Here is a 21,752-nt window from a genome sequence, read left to right as displayed (position 1 = left end):
CCATAAATAATTTACTATTCCCACTCCAGTCTATAAAAAATTACAGTAGGTGCTGGACAGTGACCATAAATAATTTACTATTCCCACTCCAGTCTATAATAAATTAGAGTAGGTGCTGGACACTAACCATAACTAATTTACTATTCCCACTCCAGTCTATAATAAATTAGAGTAGGTGCTGGACACTGACCATAACTAATTTACTATTCCCACTCCAGTGTATAATAAATTAGAGTATGTGCTGGACACTGACCATAAATAATTTACTATTCCCACTCCAGTCTATAATAAATTAGAGTAGGTGCTGGACACTAACCATAAATAATTTACTATTCCCACTCCAGTCTACAATAAATTAGAGTATGTGCTGGACACTGACCATAAATAATTTACTATTCCCACTCCAGTCTATAATAAATTAGAGTAGGTGCTGGACACTGACCATAAATAATTTACTATTCCCACTCCAGTCTATAATAAATTTGAGTAGGTGCTGGACAGTGACCATAAATAATTTACTATTCCCACTCCAGTCTATAAAAAATTACAGTAGGTGCTGGACAGTGACCATAAATAATTTACTATTCCCACTCCAATCTATATTGAATTAGGATTACTATATATGTTAGATTTTTTCAAACAATTACAAATTTGTAAACACTACCCACCCTTATCCCCTATAAATCCTACATCACTCTTATTAAATGAATTATCTTCTTAAAATTGTAAAATGTTAATTAAAATAACATTTCTAAATGTAAATAATTTTTTATGAATAATATGATATTTATATATTTATAAAACACTCCCCACCCTTATCCCCTATAACCCCAAAATACCACTCATGAAATTTATTTTATTATTAAAAAGATTAAAATTTACTTTTATTAAGAAATTAGAACTTTGCATTATATTTTTCAAAAATAAAATATTACATATATTTTGAAAGCACTCCCCACCCTTATCCCCTATAACCCCCAATTCCCACTTATGAAATTTATTGTATTAGTAATTTATTTAATTTTACTTTTTAAACCCAAAAATTAAATTTATATTTTTTTTTTATAAAATATTAAATATTTCTCAAAAACACTCCCCACCCTTATCCCCTATAACCCCCAAATCCCACTTATTAAATGTATTTTATTATTAAAATGTTTAATATTAAATTTTAATACAAAAATTTAATTTTAAATTTTTTTGAATTCAATATTAAATAATAAATATATATCTAAAACACTCCCCACCCTTATCCCCTATAACCCCAAAATCCCACGTATTACATTTATTTTCTTATTACAATTTTCACATTTAAAATTTTAAAACTAATTTGAAATGTTTTTATTTCTAAATATAATATTTCAAAAATTAAATCATAAATTATTAAATATTATTACTAAAATTTTTAATTGTAAATTTTCATACCAAAATTGAATTTTTTTTTTTTAATTAAATATTAAATATTAAATATATATCTAATACACTCCCCACCCTTATCCCCTATAACCCCAAAATCCCACTTATTTTATTATTACAATTTTCACATTTAAAATTTAAAAACAAATTTGAATATTTGTTTTTTTTTTTAAATATAATATTTCTAAATTTATATCCTAAAATATTAAATTTAATATTTATTTCCAAAACACTCCCCACCCTTAACCCCTATATACACAACATCCCACTAACAATATTTTTTTTCATTATTAAAATTTAAATATTACTCTTTTTTTCAAAATTTAAATTCAAATTCTACAAATATTTATTAAAATATTTTATTTCTAATATATATTTTTAAAACACTCCCCACCCTTATCCCCTATAAACCCAACATCCCGCTCCTAAAATTATATATCCAAATTAAAAAAATTATATTAATTATATTTCAATAATTATATCCTAAAATATTAAATATAATATTTATTTCCAAAATACTCCCCAACCTTAACCCCTATATACACAACATCCCACTAAAAAAATTTTTTTTCATAATTAAATTTCAATAATTGAATTTTGTTCAAAATTTAAATTTAAATTCTACAAAAATTTATTAAAATATTTTATTTCAAATATATTTTTTTAAAACACTCCCCACCCTTATCCCCTATAAACCCAACATCCCGCTCCTAAAATTATATATCAAAATTTAAAAAATTATATTAATAGAAACAAAATTGTTATTTTTAATACACTTAAATAAACATTTGCTGACACTTCTAAACAATAATTTTTGACAAATCACAAAGTAACTTAATACTATACTTTTTCGATATTTTTACTACACGATATTCTGTCTTTCGATATACTATACCTCGATATTTTACTACACATCACAATCTCGACATTTTTTACATCGATATTGTTGACAGAGATATATTGTTCCATCGATATTTTGACTTCGATATTTCTGTATATCGATATTACATTTCCGATATTTTGTCTACTCACCACATTGGATGGCTTTAGTTGGGATGGCAGTTCCTTCATATTAATTCCATCGTAATCTAAGCACTGGAATCTGCAATGTTTGCAAGAAACAGGGCCTTCAAGGACTGCTGGGAATGAGCATGACAGCATATGAGGATTCCTTGAGTGACTCTGAAGTCTAATGGCTTTGAGGTCAGAGTTGGAGTATTTAATAAGTGCAGGGATGTTAAAATGTGGATCAGAGGTAGCATTAACAGGGGTTCTGGCCGCTGGCCGCGACTCGGCGCGGACGGGCGCAGACGGGCTTGCCTCGGGCTCGACTTCGGCGCGCCGGCGGCGCGCCCGCTGCGCGCGTCCGCTGCACGTTGCGCTTTTCATTCCTTATATGCTGGTGTCTGGAGCGCTAACTGCCCTACTGACTGGCCGGAAGTGCAGTCTGACTGCCTTCCGGTGGGTGTTGCTCCCTCCACTCAATCGGAACGTTCCGCGGTGGACCGGGGAGACACCAACAGCGTTACGGGGCTATCGTTAGGTACAGTACAATCAACCAACATTAATTAATATTTGTGCAGGAGAATTGTAAATATGTTTAAAATCACCATTTACCAGATGCTGTGAAAATTAGCTAGTGATTAAAATCCGTGTGCAAATTAGGCGGTTAAAACAGATTCAATTTCAATATTTTATACACAAAGCTGAGCCCTTTACTAGGCGCTCACGTTGTCGTCTCTGCCAAGGTCTGCTTGCTATGGATAACTCCCACAGGCGCGTTCACTGCGCGTCGCGCTTTTTATTCCTTATATGCTGGTGTCTGGAGCGCTAACTGCCCTACTGACTGGCCGGAAGTGCAGTCTGACTGCCTTCCGGTGGGTGTTGCTCCCTCCACTCAATCGGAACGTTCCGCGGTGGACTGGGGAAACACCAACAGCGTTACGGGGCTATCGTTAGGTACAGTACAATCAACCAACATTAATTAATATTTGTGCAGGAGAATTGTAAATATGTTTAAAATCACCATTTACCAGATGCTGTGCAAATTAGCTAGTGATTAAAATCCGTGTGCAAATTAGGCGGTTACAACAGATTCAATTTCAATATTTTATACACAAAGCTGAGCCCTTTACCAGGCGCTCACGTTGTCGTCTCCGCCAAGGTCTGCCTGCTATGGATAACTCTCACAGGCGCGTCCGCTGCGCGTCGCGCTTTTTATTCCTTATATGCTGGTGTCTGGAGCGCTAACTGCCCTACTGACTGGCCGGAAGTGCAGTCTGACTGCCTTCCGGTGGGTGTTGCTCCCTCCACTCAATCGGAACGTTCCGCGGTGGACCGGGGAGACACCAACAGCGTTACGGGGCTATCGTTAGGTACAGTACAATCAACCAACATTAATTAATATTTGTGCAGGAGAATTGTAAATATGTTTAAAATCACCATTTACCAGATGCTGTGCAAATTAGCTAGTGATTAAATCCGTGTGCAAATTAGGCGGTTAAAACAGATTCAATTTCAATATTTTATACACAAAGCTGAGCCCTTTACCAGGCGCTCACGTTGTCGTCTATGCCAAGGTCTGCCTGCTATGGATAACTCTCACAGGCGCGCCCTGTTTCCTTAACATCAGAGATTCATAGTTCTGTAGGGGATATCATACATGGGACAACCCTCACTGACATGATTTCCTCCATATTTCACACTCCACAATCAGCGCCGTTGACTGGGTTGGGAATGCTCCCGGAGAGAGGGGGGAGAGATACCATATTGGTCCGAACGCTTCTTCATACATAAACAACCATGGCACAGATTAAATGTATTTTCCTCAACGTGAAAGGGCTTAACACCCCCAACAAGCGGCGGCAGGTCTGGCGCTACATCTTGATCCAAGACCCAGACATCATCTTCTTACAGGAAACACATCTTCTATTAGCAGATACACAGCGCATGGCACACCCTAAATACCCTAATCAAACTTGGGATTCTTCGACATCTAAAACAGCGGGGGTAGCCATCCTTTTTAAAGAGGGTGTACACATACAGGGAGTTCGGACGGTACGAGACAAAGAGGGAAGATATCTGAAGCTTAAGGTACTAATCAATAACAGAGTCCTTACGTTGATTAAGATTTATGCCCCCAATCACTCTCAAGACACATATATTAGGAACCTATTTAGAGTTCTGGCCTCTCAAGAAGTAGATCCGATTCTTGTTGTGGCGGACTTTAACTTAGTTTGGAACCCATGCCTTGATCGTAGTGCAACTTCCTTTCAAGATACTGGGGCTATGTCTGCAGCGCTTAAGCACAACTTTGCAGGCTTGGGCCTTGTTGACGCATGACTGCACCTCTTTTCTCATGTCCACCAATCATATTCCCGTATAGATAATTTCTTTCTATCCCAATCACTTTTTCGGTCGCTGGAATAGGTGATTATATCTGATATATCTATATTGGATCATGCTCATCTGGAGATCACTCTGGGAGGCATGAGAGCGATCTCCCGCTCCGTGCCCTGTTGGAGGCTCCCCCCACACATTCTATGAGACCAGGTCAACGTAGCAGAATTACGTCAGGCAACTCAAACATATTTTGAAACTAATTACTTCCCAGGTACCAGTGACCACATTCTATGGGATGCTTTCAAGGCAACCATTCGAGGCACCATCACCTCAATGTCAATTGCCTGAACACAAGAATCCTGCCTGGTTGAGGCGGGTCTTACTAGAGATATTAGGGCACTTGAGAGACATGAGCATGTAACACTTGCAAGACAGCGCCAAAAGCGTTTGGCCTCAAACCCAGGTCTCAAAAGTGATCCGAGTAAACAAAGCCAGACATTCTCTCTTTGCTCTAAACAAACGTATTATGAAGGGGGTAACAAGGTGGGATCCCTACTGGCTCGTTGACTTTGTATGCGCATCTCTCGCAATCACATTTCCAGGGTCGAGACTAGTAGAGAAAAGTGGGCTACCTCGGAAACAGGCAAACAGGCATTCTGTATTTTTTTTTCAACCCTCTATAGCCGGGGCAAAATTGACTAGGAAGAGATTGAACCATTCCTTGCCTCGTGTACTTGGGCACCGCTTCACCCGTCCCATGCCTAGCAATTGGAGGACCCGATTACCATAGAAGAACTTCAAAAAGCATTGAAAAGCTTCCCGCTAGGTAAGTCTCTTGGCCCTGATGGCCTCACAATTTCTTTCTATCGCCTGTTCCTCCCCCAGCTGCAGGTCCCAATGCTTTGGCTATTTAACTCTTTTGCCGATACCACCAGTATGACCCCTACCATGTCTGGGGCTCAGATAGCTCTCATCCTTAAACCGGGGAAGGAGCCGACAACCTGCACCTCTTACCGCCCCATTTTTCTGCTCAATGTTGATGCCAAATTATATACCAAAATTCTGGCATAGCGCCTGACACCATTCCTTCCTATTTTGATAGACCCAGCCCAGGCGGGTTTATTCACCGACAGGGGGTGTACAACATCAGGCGGATAGCCCACCTGATGGAAAAGGTCCAGCAGCGCAGTATCCCAGCATTTCTGCTCTCCTTTGAATCTGAGAAAGCGTTTGATAAGGTGGATTGGACCCTTCTCAGAGCGGTACTGTGATGTATTGGGTTGGGTCCAGTAATGACATCTCGTATTAGGCCTCCTTACATGGCCCCCTCGGCACGTGTTAAAGTCAATGTGCTACTAGCCTCTCCAATCCAGATTCACGGGAGAACTCATCAGGGGTGCCGCTTGTCACCTCGGCTCTTTGCCCTGGCAATAGACACCCAAGCGATCACTGTACGCCAGTCGGTGGCAATCAAGGGCATACCATTTGGAAGAGATGATCACAAGATTACGCTAATTCGCGGACGATCTACAAGTTACTTTTGCCGACCCCGAGAGCTCTCTTTCAGCGTTGCTTAAAGTAATCTCTCTATTTGAAAGTATCTCGGGGCTAAAGATTAACGTCAGTAAATCGCAGGCATTAAATCTCACTCTTTCCCCCCAAGAGGTTGCCGAGCTTAGTGCTCATACCCCGTTTCAGTGGGCCTCTCATTTGATTCGATACCTGGGCCTTAATATCACGGCCATGCTGGATTTGTTGACACAGGCAAACTGGCCAGACTGCAGAAGCTCCGTTAGGGAAGCCCTTAGGAGATGGAAATCGCTCCCCATATCATGGCTCGGCCGCCTTAACACGGTTAAGAGGTCTATCTTGCCCAAGATATTATATCTCTTCTAAGCACTTCCGACTCCCATCCCCCAAGGGGACATTACATGCCTCCAGAAAGAGGTCAATACTTTCATCTGGGCAAAGGGAAGACCAAGATTTTCAAACAAACCTTTAATGTTACCAAAAGACCGAGGGGATTTTGCCTGCCCCAACCTTCTAGTTTATTACTGGGCGGCACAGTTGCGTTTCATTTCGGAGAGGGTGGTTCGCGAAAGCAAGAAACACGGGTTTCACATGGATAGGGCGTGGCATGCCGCCCTCTATGGGACTTGTCTTGGCTACCAAAAAGAGTGCATCCTACATAGCTACCCCAACAAGAACGGTCCAGGATATATAGGAGTCGCAATCAACCGTGGGCTTACATCCTTCCCCTCTCCCAACACCCCCTTGCCCGCAATCCTGGTTTGCCCCCAGCCCTACAGCCCAGCTCTTTTCAGGCTTGGGCAAGCAGTGTGTCGTGAATCGCTGACCTCTTTGAGGGAGAGTGCTTCGAATCCTTTGACCAATGTAGACAGGAATTCCATCTTCCAGCTACAGCGCACTTGCAATATTATCAAATTCGGCACTGGTTACATACCCCCCTAAATAAGTTGGGAGCCACGCATCTACCTACCTCATTTGAGACGTATTAGTTTGATCCTTGGATGGCTCGCACAGTCTGATTTCCCGTACTTATAGGGTCCTGCAGCACTCTCACTCTCTACCTCCTCATCCCTATCAACAGAAATGGCATATAGATATTGCAGAAGATGCCCCCTCTGAACACTGGAAACAACTGTGGAGAGACATTCCTAACACTTGCAAGAGTGTTGCACAACAAGAGACGGTTTATAAAATTATGACGCGTTGGTATTACACCCCATTTCAACTCCAGAAAATGTTTCCCACCTCCATGGCCTTGTGCTGGCGCTGCAAGGCGGACACAGGCTCGTTTATTCACATTTGGTGGTCATGCCCACTTTTTTTCTTATTCAAATCTTTTTATTAATTTTGCTCATAGTCTCATACAGAATACAACCAAATTCGCAAGGCATAGCGAGTAACTCCCATGCATGGTACAATTACAAGTAATCAGAACGGAGCAATGGCTGAATAACACTTGACCCCCCCACCCCACCCCGTGCAGCCCGATACCTCCTCCACGGTCCCCACACCTTTTTCCATTTTTTCACACAGCCCCTGGCCTTATATATGGTTTCCTCTGCCCTCTGACACCAGTCCAAATCCCTGAGCCATTGGTCCCACTGTGGGGGCGCCTGCGCCCCCCAACAACTGGCAATATTGCGCTTCGCCACCCCGGCTGCCATTGCCAGCCAGATCTCGTGATACCTGGACCAATCTGTGGGTCCTTTGATCATGAGGAGAAGCCATTTGGGCTCCACTGGGACCGGCGAGCCCACCACATCCGACATCGTGCGTACTACCTTTGTCCAAAAGGGTACTATGTTCGGGCAGTCCCAGATGATATGATAAAATGTCCCCTCTCCCTGACATCCCCGCGCACATAGTGGGGACAGGCTCCTGCCCCATGCGAAAAAATGGGTTCGCGGGTAATACACCCGGTGCAAAATTTTAAGCTGTACGAGGCGGAACCTTATCCGAATGGCAACTTTGCGAGGGCTTTGCAAGGCATCCTGCCAGTCGTCATCCTCGAGGTGACCGATATCTCCCTCCCATCTCTTCCTCAGGGACACCAGCGGGTCAGGCATATTGTTTATGAGTTACGGTAAATTGTGGACGTTGGCCTGCCTAGGATGGGGTCCAGCAGAAGCCTGTCCTCCATGGGAGAATATTCTGAGATTGAAGTGTCGGGGCTCACATGGGAGCGCAGGGCATGCATATGGCGAAGGTAATGAAAGCGCTGGGAGTCGTGCAATTGGTATTCTTGTTGGAGGTACTCAAAGGATCTGGGGGCATCTCTTTTCCATACGTCGCCTAAGTATTCTATCCCAATTAATTTCCAGCCCTTGAAGCCCACGAGCCCCTTAATTTCTAGCAGATGATCCCCCACCCACAGAGGGGTCCTCCCTGTCAGGGTACCAGCCCACCCCAGGAATTGATTCGCTTCCCGCCAGCATTGGAGTACCACCCCCGTGTGCGAAGGCAGATCTCCGCGCCCACGACGTGAATAAAGGAGCGGCTCGCAAGTACCTCCCGGCATAACATACCTATCTACTCGATAAGCAGGTTCTGAACTCGGCGCATATACCCAGTCATTGACCAACTGCAGTTGGGAAGCCCAGTAATATAACTGGACGTCCGGGAGGGCCAGCCCCCCCGTCGTACACTGCTCTCATGAGTTTGCGCATTGCTATCCTCGAGCTCCCGCCCTCCCATAGCAACGTGCGTACCAACTGAGATATACGCCTAAACGCCCCGCTCGGGATTGGGTACGGTGTGTTCTGCAAGACGTATAGAAGCCTCGGCAGTGCCATCATTTTGAACAGCGCAGCACGCCCAACTAGAGTGAGAGGCAGATGATAGCCTCGCCAAGTGTGGTTCAAGATTTTTAGTAAGGAATTCCGCCCTATCCCTGGTAACATACACCCCCAGCTACCGGAAGCCTTCTGTCGCTATCGATGCCGAACATCCCCTCGGGATTCTCGGTGGCGGGCCCGAGAGGGGATAAAGGAAGGATATGGACCAATTAATTGTAAAGCCAGAGTAGCTCCCAAACAACTCAAAAAGATGTAGCGCCTGCGCAATCGAGTGGTATGGACGGGCCATATATAGGACGATATCATCTTCGTATAAAGATATACGCTTTTCCCAGTCATCATTGAGCGCCAAGCCCCAAAAAGACCTGTCCCGCCTGATCCAGTGCGCTAACGGCTCAAGAGCGAGGGTGAAAAGAAGCAGGGACAGGGGACACCCCTGTCCCTGCGCAGGGGGAACGTTCGGGACATCGCTCCGTTTACCCTCACCCTCGCTAACGGCTGCTCATACAATAGTCGCACCCAACTACAAAAACCGGGCCAAAGCCCAGCTTCTGGAGAACCATGAATAAGTAGGGCCACTCGTTACTATCGAAGGCCATTGTTGAATCTAGAGCCATCAGGGCCGTTTGAGTATCACCCACCGCCTCTGTCATATACAGGACTCCCTATAACCTTCTCAAATTGTGTTGAGTGCTCCTATGGGGCATGAAACCTGACTGGTCTACATGGATGAGGTCCAGTAGGACTGACAGCAATCTCGTCACCAAGGCTTTGGCCACAACCTTGGCCTCCATATTTAGCAGCGAGATGGGCCGGTAGGAAGAGCACAGGTCCACCGGTTTCCCAGCCTTATGAATTACCACCATCGTAGCTTCTCGCTGATCCGGCGGGAGCACTCCCGCCTCTCGGGCCTCAAGAAACATTTGCCGTAATGGGTCGATAATCATGCTAGCGTGGCTCTTATATAATTCTACAGGGAGCCCATTGGGCCCCTTCGCCTTCCCTGCCTGCAGGGAGTTGAGGGCTTCACTGAGCTCCGCCCCCGTTAGATCGGATTCCAGACGGCTCGTTTGTTCCTGAGACAGAGTGGGGAGCGCGAAATCACGCAAGAACTCTTCACAATACAGCTCAGTCCTGGTACAGACCGGAGAGTAGACCCCCTCGTAGTAGGATGCAAAGGCCTCTGCTATGGCCACGCCCATATTCGCCAAGGATCCGGAAGCATCCCTCACTTCCGCCACCCAGGATCGCTCACGATCTCGGTGCTCAAGCCATGCCAACAGTTTCATACTCTTGTCTCCCGCATCATAAATCCTACGTTGCGTGGCCAGGGAGTAGGCTCGGGCCTCGCCCTCGGCTAGTGACCGAAGTTCCTTCTGCTTGAGTGCTAGGGTGTGGGCTAGGTCCGCCGAGGGAGTCCCGCATGCCCTTCGCTCCATGTCCACTATTTCCTGTTCCAATTGCCGAAGCTGCAGCGATTCCTCCTTTTTCTGGGCTCCAATCAGCGCTTGGGCCTGGCCCCTTAGGACCGTTTTATATGCTTCCCACAAAGTGAGCTCGGAATCGACTGAGCCCCGGTTCTCAACAAAGTACTGTTGAGAACATTCCTGCAACTTACCCATTGTGGAGTCATTCCAGAGGCACCGTGGGTCGAGCCTAGGGAAGGCCGCCCTGGCGGTTGTTGCCCCTTAAGAACCACCCCTACTGGATTCCCCAGGCCATAATGAAAGATTCCGCAAAGTCCCCCAGCTGGTCTTCTCTCGTAAAAATATGATCTAATCTGGAAAAGGACCCATGTCTGGCTCAATAGAATGAATAGTGCCTTTTGGAGGGGTGGTGCGAGCACCATATGTCACCAAGGCCCATAGCAGTAACGAAGCCCCTAAGTCCCATTTCCCCCCTATTACCCGATCTCACCCCCAAACGATCACAGTCAGCATCCATGACCGCATTTGTGTCACCTCCTAGCATGAGTGTGCCCTGGGGGAGGCCCATCAAGTGCGACCCCAGCTTCTTAAACGTCGAGGCATACAGGCCAGGCAGAACATAACATGAGCTAAGGACTATTAGCCTCCCTTCCCATCTAGCTGCCACCGATGCCATACATCCCGAGTCCTCCGTCCATGTGCCAGTGATGATCAGGGGCAAGGTGTTTCGGACAAGAATCCCCACTCCCCTGGATCCCGACGTGAACCTCAAGTGAGCCACCATCTTGTAGCCAAAACGGTCTAAGGCCTTACAACTGTTTTCCCGAAGGTGCGTCTCCTGGAGGAGCACCACGTCTGGGGAATGGCGCTTCACGTGCTGTAGCACTAGTGTTCTCTTAATCTTATTGCCCAACCCGTTGACATTCCACGTCCAGATCATCATCTGCGTCCGGTCACCCATTCCCATACCAGGTCCCATGGTGCATCGATTCAATCCTCCTCTCATGCCCGCCTCTCTGATGACCCAACCATGCATTTAAGTGTGAGCCGCCATGAGCTAAACAAAAACTACCCCCCAACCTCAACCATCCCTCCCCAAACCAGACCCCCCTCCCTGCCTCCCTGCTAAGTGGGCCCCCAACCACCCACCCATAAAACTCGCAGAGTGCCTGTCGCCCCATCTCCGGTGTCAACCAAACAAGGGAACATGAGCCTACAGTCCGCAGAAAACGTCATACTGAATTGTCGGAGTACACACCCAAATGACAAAACAACTCAAAGGACCCCACCTCTCCCCCGCCCGTACCCACCCCTCCCTCCCGACCCTGGATGTCGAAACCTTCTATCGGCCAAGGTAAAGACTAGTAAACCGTAACCTTGTAGTTTTAACCAAAATAATAGGCATCTCGCCTCAGAGCAACCCGCCCAACATCCAAGAGAATACCCAGACACAGGCAACATGCCACCCCCCCACTCTTCACCAAGCCAGCACCCCGTGCAACCCGGAGCCACTACAGTCACTCTATAGGAGTCTGTTTGCTCTCTCTGAGCTCTCATGGCGGCGTGCGCTGAGCCTGGACCTCCTGACCGATGCGATTAGAGGCTGACGGCCCAATGTTCGCCAGCCTTCCATCCAGTCGTTCACCTCTGCCGGAGAGGCAAAAAAGTATGCCTTCTCGCCATCCAGAATCTTGAGGCGTGCCGGGAAAAACATAATGTATTTCACACCGTGGTCATGAAGGGCTCTCTTGACCCCCTCAAACGATCTGTGCAGCTGTTGGACGCGCAACGTGAAGTCAGGGAAGAAGCGAATGGTGGCGTTCTCCAGCCGCATATCCCCAGACTCTCGCGATGCCTGCAGGATGGCATCACGATCCCTATAGTTCAGGATGCGGGCAATAATGGTGCGCGTGGTCGCTCCTGGCTTGGGCTTTCCCCCTCAACGCACGGTGGCCCTTTCAACTGAGAAGAAGTTGGAGACACGTTTCGGCTTTAGGTGATTGAGGATCAGGTCCTCCACGAAGCAGTCTACGGACGGGCCCTCCAATCCCTCCGGACCCCCCCCCCGATACGGAGGTTATTGCGTCGGGCCCGACCCTCCTGATCCTCCAGACGAGCCATAATGTTCGTTTGGTTTTTGGTGAGTGAAGCGACCTGCTCCTCCATCCTCTTCATTTTGGCTGCAAACCCCCAATGCCGCTCTCCGCTGCCGCCACCTTTTCTGACATCTTTTGAAAATTCACACGGAGCAAGTTAACCTCCTCCGTGACTGAGTCTAATTTGGGCTCCATCGTGCCACGCATGTCCTTAATTGCAAGCATGATGTCTCAGAGCGACGGTTCAGGTCTGTCATCCTCCAGCCCGCTGCGCTGATGCGCTCCATGCTGGCCCTCCTCTCTGCCCATTGCAACTGTGTACTCATCGATTTGATTGGTTTGGGCTTGCGCTGTCAGCCTGTTGCAGCCCATGACGGAAGCCCCGCCGAAGTAGTCCAGGCGGTACACCAGGCGCCCGGGAGGCCCACGCTCCCCATTTGCCCAGAGACTGCTTTAACCTCCTGCCTTACGGCCGGCACCCCAGCTATGTCCAGTGCCTAGATCAGTAGGAGACCCAGGTCCTGCGACCAGACCCCGGGTTGAGCAGCGGCCAGCCACCCGCAGTGCTGTCCCCACTGCGTCCGGGGCCCCACTCCACTTTCCGCAGACAAGCTGGCCCGCTCGGCCCAGGCACCTCCGGGGCTCCCCGACGCCCCAGTGAACACCGCTGGCTGAGCGCCTCTTCTGACTCACTCCACCGATGGCAATGCTGTCCTGCGCCGCGCCACTCGGTACAATTTCGGTCCCGACAATAGGCGACCCTATGGGGACCCAGGGACGTCCATCAGATAGGCCCCAATTCAGTCTATGGCACTCCAGGGGCGCCCGGCGCAGCCCCGCCTCTCACTCCCGGCGCACCCCTAAGCGGGGTATGGTGCACGGCTTCCCAGCTCCAATACTTGCACCAGGCAATGGGCGAGCAAACCAGTCTCACAGTCGCCCGATGTGAGGGCGCAGAGGCCTAGGCTAGGCCCGCCAATCCGAGCCCCGCTCCTGCGCGTGTCTGCCTCTGCCCCCACTTGGCTGTAGTCTTCGCCGGTAGCACTTCCTTGCAGGCTGCAAACCCCAGCGGCCACCCAATGCGCTCTTACCGCCACTGCACTCTGTCTTCACTCTGTCCACAAGCTCCATGCCTCTGAAGCGCCGGCAGGCCCCCATCCCTCCGCGGGCCGCCACCGCCGGTACCACCACCAGACCAGGTACACGGGCTCTCCTCAGGACACGCCACAGCCCTCCTCATAAATTGTGCACAAGCACGGCAGGCGGACCGCCCCGCAGTCGCCCGATCGCAGCTCACCGGGCCCTGCTGCAGATCGCGGTCCGCGCCATCTACTCCACAGGCGCCATTTTCTTCCCAGTGCAGTCTCGGGCCAGACAGTCCAACGACACGGGCGCCAAAGCTCGCACTCTGCGCTCTGAAGTCGCCAGCAAGGAGCGCCCACGCTCCGCTGTCTTCTGAACTGACCGCCGCGTTCCGCCCTCCACAGCAGCGCGGCTATGCAGTCCTCACCACCACCTCCAATCACTCCAAGAAGGCGGGCGCCATTTTATCGTTGCAGCAAGCGCCGCCCAGGTCACAACGCCCCCGCCGTCAGACTCTTGCGGGCTGCTAAAGACAATACCGATTGCTGCCTGCCACTTCCCCTCAGCTTTGCCTGCAGGTAGGTGTCCTTATTTTGACGGATCATGCCGGATTTGGGGCGATTCGCTGCGGTCTGCTAGCGCAGCTCTCTTAGTGTGCGGGCATCTTCCTTGGCTGCAGGTCACGCCCCCCGGTCAAGCCCACTATTGACGATCTTTTGGAAGGAGGTGCTGAGCCACATCAAAGGCGTAGTGGGGTTTCCTATCCCAAGCACCCTTGGGATAACCAGTCTTGGACTTCGACTTCAATCTCTAAAGGCTATGACCCACTCCGACTGGCGGTTGATCCTCCACATGCTAGGAGCAGCAAAGCAGGTCATTGCTTTGCATTGCAAAAAAGCCCTGACCACTCCGTTTCCGGTGTGGCTCACCCGCCTCTGGCACATAATGGCGATGGAGCTCCTCTCCAATCGTTTTGCACAGACTGCCACTAAATTTATGCAAACTTGGCAACCCCTAGTGCAACATCTATCTAAATTGGAGCATGCCCGATCCATCCCACGTCCCTCCTACAGGCCCTTCAATTATTTAAAGACTCTTTACTCCCACGAGGGGTGGACTTCTCAGAGTGAGGTAAACGGGTCGAGGACTCACCACTCTAGTGCTGCTCTTCCCCCTTCCCTCCTTGCTACCAACATGGGCGCACACGACAAATCAGGGTTGGGGAGTATCTCCTAGCAATGTCCGTGAGGGACCCCACCAACTCTTCCCCCTTCCTCCCCCCCTTTGCTGTTCTTAGTTTGTCTTTTTGTTGTATTTTGACAAAACAGTTTCTGACAGAGGAAGATGATCTGTTATCTATTCCAGTTAACTCTCTCAAGCACATTCATCCACAGACATTTCTAATACCTGATGGCTATTGATCTCTGGAGCACTGATGGGCACTATTTTTGATCTGTCAGAGAATGATATATGCAAGCTTTCTGCCTTCATTGTCAATGTAGATGTTATAAGTTTCTGTTTAATTGTGAAAACAATAAAATAGATTTCAAACAAAAAATTGAGCAGCAAGTCTCTGAGGGTTCAGTCCTTTGCCTTATGTGATAATGTGTTGAGTCATGATAGTCATGGCCCATTCTGCAACAGGAGTTGTGGAAGTCTCTCCCTGTGGGTGGCATGGAGCTACTTTACTGGATATTTCTGCCAGGTTCTATGAGACACTCAAATTGGGGAAAGAACTAAGGTATCTGATGATTGTGATTTACCTAACACAACTAGTGTTGAGGTCTGAGGTGGGGCATGGCTAACCGCCGATGGAGTAAGCAGCAATGCCCGGCACTCCCACGGAAAATAACCCCATCCAGTGCTATCCTACCCAAAATCCTGGTCCTAGGACCAGCAGAGTGATGAGCTAAGAACAGGAACCCCAATGTGCCCTAGTTTCCACCTGCTGAGCACCCAGGCAGTGTAACTTTGGACCATAAACTGCTCTGAGCAGGGCTGTGAGACAAAACAGCAGCAAAGCATTGAGGCTGAGCCTGGGGACAAAAGGGCGTTGAATCGGAGGCCTGAGAAAACACCCATAGAGCCCGTGAGCTCTATGTAGGCGTACTCCTGCTGTGATCAAGACTCTTGCTGGGGCCCTAAGGACTGTGCTGTTTCTGCTGCATTACAAGGGGCCGGTGTAGACTGCTGGGCCGACAAACACATTGATACGTGGTCCTAGAGGGGGAGCAATTCAGTGCTGACATAGTCTCACCGCCGCAGAGCTCTGGTAAGGTGAACTGCTTCAGCAGTGACTGAGAGCAAGAAGCCCACAGTGGTACACTGGTGGCACCCACGTGGAGCGAAGATCTGACCCCGGGACGATGACTGAGATAGGCAGATATGGAGGAGGCCACCGGGAGCAGGGCCCTGCTGTATGAGGTACTTGATGCTGCTGAACTGGGGGATGCCACTAAACAACCTCCTCCCACTGTGAGTGGCAAACCGGTTTTAGGATTGCAGTGGGAACGAGGGAAACTTGCGGCCCCACGTGGAGAGGCGAGGGTGCCCGCAGGAAGCGGCATAAGGACGGGCCCACATGCAATTAATGAGGAGACCTCTCATGGACACTGATTAAATAGAGAAGTGCCCTTTGGGGGCGGAGAAGAGCAGCTATAGACACAGGGGATGAATAAAAAGAGAAAACCACATCCCCTCACCCACCTCCGTTGCCGATCGGCTGCAAGACAGGGCTCAGACCTTGTGGGGCACTGCATGCTGAGCCAGGGCCTTGCTGGTAGTGTCCTTCAGTATTTGTCTCCGCACCAAATCCTGGCCTCCATGTTAAGGGCATACGGGGAAGTTGTTGGAGGTCTCACGAGGAAGAAGTGACTGGGGTGGAGAGATCTATGAGGGACATCATAAACACATTGCGCCCAAGCTGTGAGTACAAACCCAACTGGCACAATCACCCAGAGAATGACGGAGCTGGAGGGACCCAACTGGGAGGCTGGGGGCCGCTAGTACATGTCATACGACCACACCTGTGGCCCCCTTGTGCCCTTGAAATCACTGGCGTAACAAACCTTGAGGGGGCCTCCCTGCAAGGCACCTAGGGGGACCCCTCCGGGCTCAATCAGGAGCCCTGCAGCCAGAGTGCTGTGCTGAGTGGGCCCCCAGGAGCTTGGCCCCCCACACCGCGGGAGCTGCGAGGGCCTATGTTACACCCCTGCTTGAAATGAGAAATACTACCTGTGACTGCCCATTGACTTCTGGTCCCCTGACTCCTGGCTGCCAGCACAAAATTGGGTCTATTGGTTTTATGGGCCCTAAATAAGGACCATAGCCCTGCATAGAGAGAACTGTGAGAAATACCTTTGATTATCTGGTGGCTGTGATGGCGAAGAACAGCAGGCTGTGAGACCCCGAAGCAGGAGGGCCAATGACAGAAGAGGAAATCGACAAGCAGAAAAATCAACATGGCCTACTAGGGCAGACAAGCCCCCAAGAGGGCCCCTATCTACAAGACATTATGAATGCAATTACTACCTCTAGCAAAAGTGTTGGAAGGTAAAATGGACACATTGGTTGCAGATATGAGTCTACTGAGAGCGGACCATCGTCGATTAGCGGCGCGGGATACACTGACGGAGATACCTCTAACATTGGCCTACGTGACTGGGTGAGTGGCTACTATGGAGGCCAAAGTTCGGACGCTGCAGGCCTGCGCGGAGGATGCTGAAAATAGATCACGGTGCAACAATATACAAGCTGTGGGTGTTCTAGAGCACATGGAGGAGAAAAGCTTGGTAGACTACTTGCAGAAGTGGATCCGAGAAGCAGTCGCAGTGGAGGGTCTCTCCCAGTTCTTTGCACTAAAATGGGCATGCAGGGTGCTGACTCACCCTCCACTCCCGGGGGCCCCACCTCACCCGATGGTGGCCAGATCGCTACACTATAAAGATCTGGACTTTATTCTGCACTGAGCTAGGCTGAATGACAAACCCACAGTGGAGAATAGCGTGGTCCGAATTTTCCCTGATATTTCAAGGGAGGTACACCGATGCCGATTGTCGTTTTAGAAAGCTAGGGCCAGACTCCAGCAGATGAATGTGCCATATGCAATGTTATTCCCGGCTCGGATCAGAGTAGTGACACAGGATTGAACTCAGTTTTTCCAGAAACCAGAGGAGGTATGGAGCTGGATTGAATAGCAACTGCGGCACATTCCAAATCAGAGACCCAAGGGCTACCACCCTGATAGAACAAGCCCACAGCGAAGTATCAAAAACGCAACATGGCAGCCCCATCCCAGGCAAAAGTGCAGCAAGAACGATGGAGGGCAGTGGAGGGAGTGGCATCTTTGAGCAGTGTCAGGGGCAGCTCCCAGACCAAGGCCGAAGAGGATGAAGGAACCCAAAGCCAGGACTTGGACAGCAGAGCAAGTTTGTGCTTAGAGATGCCTAGGAGTTTAATGCACATGCCTAGTCCACAGGAACATACTCAGTCTATTTTTGTTGTTTTCTGGATGGGTGGAAACACAAGCGGATCGCACAACATTGCCACACCCCTATATCCGAGTTACCTGTGAGTTCCCCTGCAAGTGATTGTTGTTTAATTAACTGATTGTTTGGATGAGAGGTGTTTGCCTGCTTGTCCTGAGGAACAGGAGTTGGCTTGAATGTTTCAAGTTGATTGCACAGGGACACATGAATCAAATCTTGTTTGCTTATTTTCCATGGCATGCAACAGTGGGCCGCTATAGTATTATGATACAGATGAGAATGCAGGCAGGCTACAACTGGGTGACAGTAATAATATGGAATGAAGGTGCCCAGAACTTTTAAGTTGATTGCACCGGGTCGGGAAACGACCTTTACATCGCGGTGATTACACCGCGATGCCATTACAACACAGTCATTACAACAACCGCGTTGTTAGCGCGCAATGCCATTACTACGCAAGTCATTACATCAACTTGCAGTAGATGGCACCCTAACATTAGGAATAGTATAGTTTACTATTCCAACACCTTCCCTTCTGTAGCGTAGGCTGGAGTTGGAATAGTAAATTATAGATTTCTAATGTCAGCGCACCATCTACTGCAAATCAATGTAATAGCTTGCGTAGTAATGGCATTGCATGGTAACAATGCGGTCGTTGTAACGACCGCGTTGTAATGCCACGCAATGTAATGACTCAGGTAGTAACGAGTCATATCCCATGGGGAGACATGAATCAAATCTTGTTTGCTTATTTTACAGGGCAGGACACAGTGGGCCGCAATAGTATTAAGATACAGATGAGAATGCAGGCCGTCTATGGCTGGGTGACAGTAATATTAAGGAATGAATGCGCCTGGAACTTATAAATTGTTAATTTGGAATATCTGGGGGATGCACTCGATGGGGAAGTGATACAAGGTGTTTTCTTACTTAAATAGAAGGGGATACACATTGCACTACTGCAAGAGACACACCTCACAGCGTAGGAAGGGGCAGCACTAGATAAACGGCAGAGAAGCCAGGCCTACTGCACCTGTTTCGTCAAAGCGAGCTTCTCCCATTTGACGAGTTTTGTGAAGAATTTGATCTTCCCCAGGGTCATTTTTTGCTGCATAGAGTAGTGACAGGTGCGATTCACATGCAGTGGAAAACAGGAATGTCTGAGCCATACCACCACAACACTTCCATTACATGGTAAGGTCTGTGGGCACTATAAAGGCAGTCTCTTGCCTGTTTAGAGCGATACAGGGGTACACACTACAGCCACTGGGGACCCCGAAGACTCGGTGGGAGGAGGACCTTGGGATCCCCATTCCAGAAACAGTTTAGGACAATATTTTGGCAAGACTATCAAAAGTCTCCAGAAATGCACGATTTAAATTAACTACTTTTTCCTACACAGACAATACATGGCACTAGGCAGTATAAATAAATATTTCAACACATTGGAGGCGGCCTGCCCGAGATGCCGAACACTGAGAGTGGACATGAAACACATGATATGGGAATGCCGAACATTGGTAACTTATTGGGAAGACATCACAGAAGTAGTAGCGAAAACGATTCCCAGGGAGTGCCCCTGCACAATGGGCCACCACATATTAAACTGCTTCCCCCACACTGACAATGCGAAGATAACAAGCAGGTTCCAGGACTTAGTTTTCATCCTAGCAAAGCAAGAAATTGGAAAGCTCCGGGAGGGGCCAGCATAACAGGGTATTAAAAGGAGCCAAAGAAATTAGCAGGTTACTTATGGAAGCTAAAAGGAGCATTCGCTCCAGTGAAATAGCGTGGGCTTTGGAGACACTGATGGAGTCATTGAGGGACCCAGACCTAGATACACGAGACCCCACCCTGGAGAGCTGACCAACGCCGTCTCCCCTTCCACCTGAAGAGCCTTTCTTATCCCTATATTCTTGCACACACATTGTATGTGCATCTCTCTCCAACTGAGTGCGATGCGCAGTTGTCATCGGACTAGGCGACCAGTAGTATGCTTGCCATCATTATATATCTCTTCTAAGATGGAACCGACTCATGTAGGGGGGAGTGTGGGAAAATTGGGGTCATGGCAGTCTATATATATTATACTGTGTGATGAAATGTGGAGACGTCTGACTTATGAAAAGGACTTCAGTTTACTTTTTTTCTTAGCTGTGCATCTTTCACAAAGTCCAAGAAGCCTATTGTGACAAACAGAAAAGTTACTTTCAGTTAACTTCATGAAAATGCCTAGATTGTCCAGCTTTAAAACTCCCTTAGAAGCTGGGTGTTTAGCCTGACACTAAAAGATATATCCCTGTCAAGGCAGTGATGGAACGGTGGTGACTGATGACTACTGTGGATCCACATAGAGCACTCTCTTCCTTACCATGTTCCATCAGCTGTATTCTTATCCAATAACAATTGGAAACCTAACAAGAAACTCATCCACCTTGCTTCCAGTAAAAGAATAATACACAAATGCAGCAAATCCCCCGACAAACTAAATCTGTTTGGTGTAGTATTTCACAGAAAAATAACTCTCTGTACATTCTGGGGCATGGGATAGACGAAGGCATCTTTATTATCAAATATTATTTTCAAAGGGATTCTTTTTGTACTTTCTGGGCTATCAATCCAAAACTATGCTGTCTGGACAAAAGAAATATTCTAAGCCACATTTGCCTCCTCTGTATTTCTCACCCTTATGCTAAATCCTTTAGCACCTCATATGTTCACATAATTTCCCTTTACTCCAAAGATTGGTGGTGAGAAGTGGTGCTTTTGGTACCACTGCAGACCAGCAACATCTTAGCTTCCTGAATAGAACAGTGTTGCATTGCTACCATCTTTCTCTCAGATTGTGATATCATTGGTTCTTACCAGAGTGAGATGACTTTGTGACATCACAGGATCTTCAGGGTCGCTAAGGTGCTGGTATGTCAACAATAGCAGCTGTAGTCAAGACTTTGCCGCCATCTTTGTCAAAGTTGTTTTATGCTACAGAATGTGTATCTGGTTTAGAGATTTTGTCAGACCTCAACGTCATTATAAAATTTCTTCACTGCTACATCTTTGTGACATGACAGGTAAGGAATTCCTCATTTTATATTTTAAATGGCTCATTTATTCCTATACATGTGACTAGATTAAATTAAAGTCTGGACTTGTTGGCAGAGCATTGTAGTGATAAAGTAACTTGATATTAATGTCTCCTTTTTCCCCTTCATTTTGTAAACTTCACCAGCAGTAGAAAAGACAAGAATCAATATATAAACATCTGAGAGTCTTCCATTTGTTCTTCCTCATTCCCACCTTATCTCAGTACTTGTAGCTCTGTAAGCAGTTCAGCACTGAAGACTTTCTACCTTGACTTGACATGTAAACACAATGTAGCTAGAAAGTCTAGATAATCCCTGGAAAAATCCCCACCTCGGTCCATATTGTGTTTCCAATGATTAATACATGTTGAAAAGCTAAGGGCTAAGTTTCTAGGACATCAATAGCTCTAAACTCTTCATTGACATAATTGTCAGGCCAATAGAATGAGAAATGAGTGAGATACTAAAGAGAGAAATAAGAAATTAGGAAGAT

The sequence above is a fragment of the Triturus cristatus genome, chromosome 8, assembly GCF_964204655.1.
Source record: "Triturus cristatus chromosome 8, aTriCri1.1, whole genome shotgun sequence".
Lineage (NCBI taxonomy): Eukaryota > Metazoa > Chordata > Amphibia > Caudata > Salamandridae > Triturus > Triturus cristatus.
Note: the sequence above shows the minus strand (reverse complement) of the source record.